We start from the raw sequence: 3,764 nt of genomic DNA, 5'->3' as shown, positions 1-3,764 counted from the left end.
CCAACAAAAGTCATTAAAGTGAAGAAGGGTTTATGCAATATCTATTAATCATGGGAATCTACAAGATTCACAAACCAATTCATCTTTTGACATCAAGGCTCCCATAACTCTAGTTATGAGAGCTTAGCCACACATCTCTATAATAGAAAGAGAAGAAATCATTGTGTTCTTCATAAATTAATTCAAGATTTACTTACAAAGGTTACAAGAATTTGTTCTTCAATTGTCAATAGAGATGGAATGATTAGATCCATAAGATTTTCTTAATTCCCAAAATACTAGGTTACAAAGAGTTTCTAGAGATGGAAAAATTGATAAAAAATAAAAATAAAATATAGATATCCCATAATAAAACCTAAAACTGGTATTTATACATTCCCAGGTAAAAAGAATCTAAAATTTGAATTCATAAAACCGTATCCAAACTAACGGCCAAATTGGAAGTCCGTTGAGTGATTGACGGTCCACCATTTATTCCGTCACTGCTAATCCTGGGTAGGTATACTCTGGATAAGGCTGACAGTCAATCTGGTGGTCCGTTGAAAGATTGACGGTCTACCATTTGGTTTGTCACTGAGCCTTTTAGTAGCTAATGTTTTGGATAAGACTGATGGCCAATCTGGTGGTTCATCGCAGATCTGATGGTCCATCATTTGGTCTGTCGCTGAGTCTTTCAGGAGGCAATATTCTGGATAAGACTGACGGCCAAGCTGGTGGTCCGTTGCAGAACTGACGGTCCACCATTTGGCCCATCACTAAGAGTTCTAAAACCTTGGGTTCTTCCTAAGACTTGACGGTAAGGTTAGTGGTCCATCGAAGGTGTGACGGTCCACCATTTTAACCGTCAGAAGCACTTTTCTGCCACTTTGTAGAGTCTTTTCATTCAGCTAACTCCTTGCCCTGAAACACTAAAAACCAATATCAAATGCAACTTTGGTTGCTTGAAAACATCTAATTTTCCCAAGAAAAGATGCAAAATATTCCGTCAAAAATCGGAACATCAGTGGTCATGAATAGTGTTATGCTATACTAGCTACACTGAGATAGAGGCTTCAGATAATGTGATCTTAGGTATCGTCCCCATTTATTTCAGACCTGTATCTGTGTAATTTGATGCTAGATCGACTTTCTCCTATGTGTCTGTGTATTTTGCTTTAGGTTTTTATTCTATTAGTGAGCCTCTTTCCATGCCTATTCGTGTATCTATCCTGATAGGTGATTCTTTAGTGGTGGATCGGGTGCACTGATTTTGCGTTTTGACTTATTCTAGGCGTGAGACTTTCGTAGACTTGCTTGTGTTAGATATGATTGATTTTGATGTTATTTTGGGTATGAATTGGTTGGCTTCTTATCATGTTGTCCTAAATTATTATGACTATTATTTTAGCTTCACCGGGTGTGCCAAGGATAGCTTATAATACTCTATTTTACTCTTTTTATTAAGTGTTATTGATTTTTTAATACTCAGATGACTTATAATAATTAATTAGGGGTCATAGAGTAAAATTATGATTGAAGCAGCTGAAGACATGTCATAAACATCTATTTTATTTTTTATTGAATATTTTTAATTTTCTAATACATATATATGATATATAATAATTAATTAAGGGTGATATAGTAAAATTACAAAGCAAACAGACAGCTAAAAACAGGCATGACAACCATGAGCTACCTGCTTGAGCTGGCTTCTAACTTGTGCTTATGTATAGTAGAAATATAGTAATATGGACATTAGATATTTTCTTATTATTTTATTAGTTAATAAGCCAGCAACGAAAATTGTGATGGATAATTGATTCCATTGCTAATTAAAAATTAAATTTTTTATTAAAGATAGATTTATATAGAGAGAAAGAAAGATAAATGATAGAGAGAGAAAGAGAGAGAGAGTAGCAATGGATATTTTGCACTACTTTCATTGCTAGAAAATAAATCTATGGAGGATAAATTTACGTCATCTTTTAGCTATGAATTTGAGATTCTGCTGCTAGTCCATCCTATATTTGATGTTAATTTATTTTTGAATTTTTTAGAGACACAATTATAATTCAATAGTTGATTGATTGGTAAAATTCATTACTAAATGCTGATTTCTTTCGTAGTGGATAGGTAGGGGGCACTTTATACATGTGGTCAACGAATCGGTTGAAAGTGAAAGTCGCCAAAAATTGATGGAGTAATCTCCAAATCATATTGAATAATCTATTTTATTAATTAATAGTGGAGTCAAGGCCCATTTTATTTATTATTCCAAAGAAGTCTGATCAACCCAAATAATACATTAAAAGAGCAACTATTAAATAAATAGTCCAAACCCGGTCCAAAGACCTGATTTGGGTCTATAAAAGGTACCCTAAAGTTATAGTTTCCTAATTATTCCTGTACTCCTTTATCCATCGATATTTTCTGCCGCTGAGGATGTTTGTCTTGGTCCTTTATAATCGTCATCTCTGTTTGCTCTTGCTGTGGGTGGTGAATTACCTTCATCAGCTTATGTGTAGCTTCTTCCTGCTCAGCTTGTAGAAGTAAGGAGTTTTCTTTTCTTGTCCTTTTTTTATCTTTCCTCCTACTCCTTAGCTCTTTCTTTTTTGGTATGAAATTTGGTGGAGGTCCACAAGTTTAGCTAAAACTCGATAGAGAGTTCAAACAATGTATTACAACTCCGTAGATCCATGTAAGCTTTTACCTTTTTTATTTGGATTCATTCTTCTCGTTGTTTCCATTAATCGATACCCTTTTATGTAGCCAAAGAGAAAGTGGAGAAACATAAGTTGCTCCCAATTTCCATCTTTCAACTCCTAGCAAAGTACAAGCACTATATTGCAGATCATGTTCCTTGACTCTCGCTTATTTACTGGTGATCTTCTTTATTGGCTGATATAGCTTAGGCTAGTTAGCTTTCTCATAGTTATTTTGCCTATGTGGCCACAAACCTTTTTGTAAATGTAATAAATGTGAGACGATGTGGTCCTTTTGTTGATTATGTATGTCTGATATTCTCATTGTTCTAACTCTTATGGATGGTATTTGTATCTTGTCTATGTTTAAAATCTTTCTTCCCATGACAACTAATCGAAATTATGAAATTGAATCATGTGTTCTTGGTCTATTGCTGTGTTTACTATAAAGTAAGTTAGTTGATTAGCTTCTCTGAAAATATGTGTGATGTGAATGTTAAGTTGAAGCATTAGCTCTCTAATCTCCTTTATTCTCTCACTTAGCATGCAAGGGACCTTCCACTCTCCTCTAATTATTCTCTTTATCCTAAGAGAATTTGTTTGAAGTTGTATATATAGAAGGTCATGGCTAAGACAATATTTAATAGCTTCTAAAATTGCTAATGATTTCGCTTCCATGTTAGTAGAGATTCCAATGTTAAGAGCTTCTGCATACATTAGACTCCCTTCACTGTTTCTAATGCAAATCCATAGGAACTCATACCTAGATTTCCTTTACTAGCTCTATTTGTATTGCATGTCACCCAACCCTCTTCTGGCATCTTCAATTTCACCACTGGGTAGTGAAATCTAGGTTTATATCCTCTCAATGTATCCAACATTCCAATCCAATGCAAAGTTACGTCCTTTATCTATGGAAAATTTACTTTGATAAGATGAAAAGCATTCAATTGGCATTGATGTTTCATCTTATCCAAAGTAACATTTTTTCCATATCTTCTTGCATTTATTCTTTTTCATAGCTCCCATATTAGTATTGAAGGGATTTCTTTTGTGACTTGCCTCATTTTTGAATTACCTTTA

At 34.1% G+C, this 3,764-nt stretch overlaps 1 long non-coding RNA gene across 1 annotated transcript; it reads left to right on the top strand.

Annotated features, from left to right (window-relative positions):
• Nucleotides 1-2,267: 2,267 nt before the first annotated feature.
• Nucleotides 2,268-3,097, top strand: LOC124887401. Its single transcript, XR_007045089.1, has 2 exons — nucleotides 2,268-2,528; nucleotides 2,749-3,097. It is a non-coding gene; the product is annotated as an uncharacterized LOC124887401 (long non-coding RNA).
• Nucleotides 3,098-3,764: the final 667 nt, after the last annotated feature.

Source organism: Capsicum annuum, chromosome 9, assembly GCF_002878395.1.
Source record: "Capsicum annuum cultivar UCD-10X-F1 chromosome 9, UCD10Xv1.1, whole genome shotgun sequence".
In the NCBI taxonomy this organism is placed as follows: domain Eukaryota; kingdom Viridiplantae; phylum Streptophyta; class Magnoliopsida; order Solanales; family Solanaceae; genus Capsicum; species Capsicum annuum.
The sequence above is the reverse complement of the archived record's forward strand: the minus strand, read 5'-3'. Positions and strand labels throughout refer to the sequence as shown.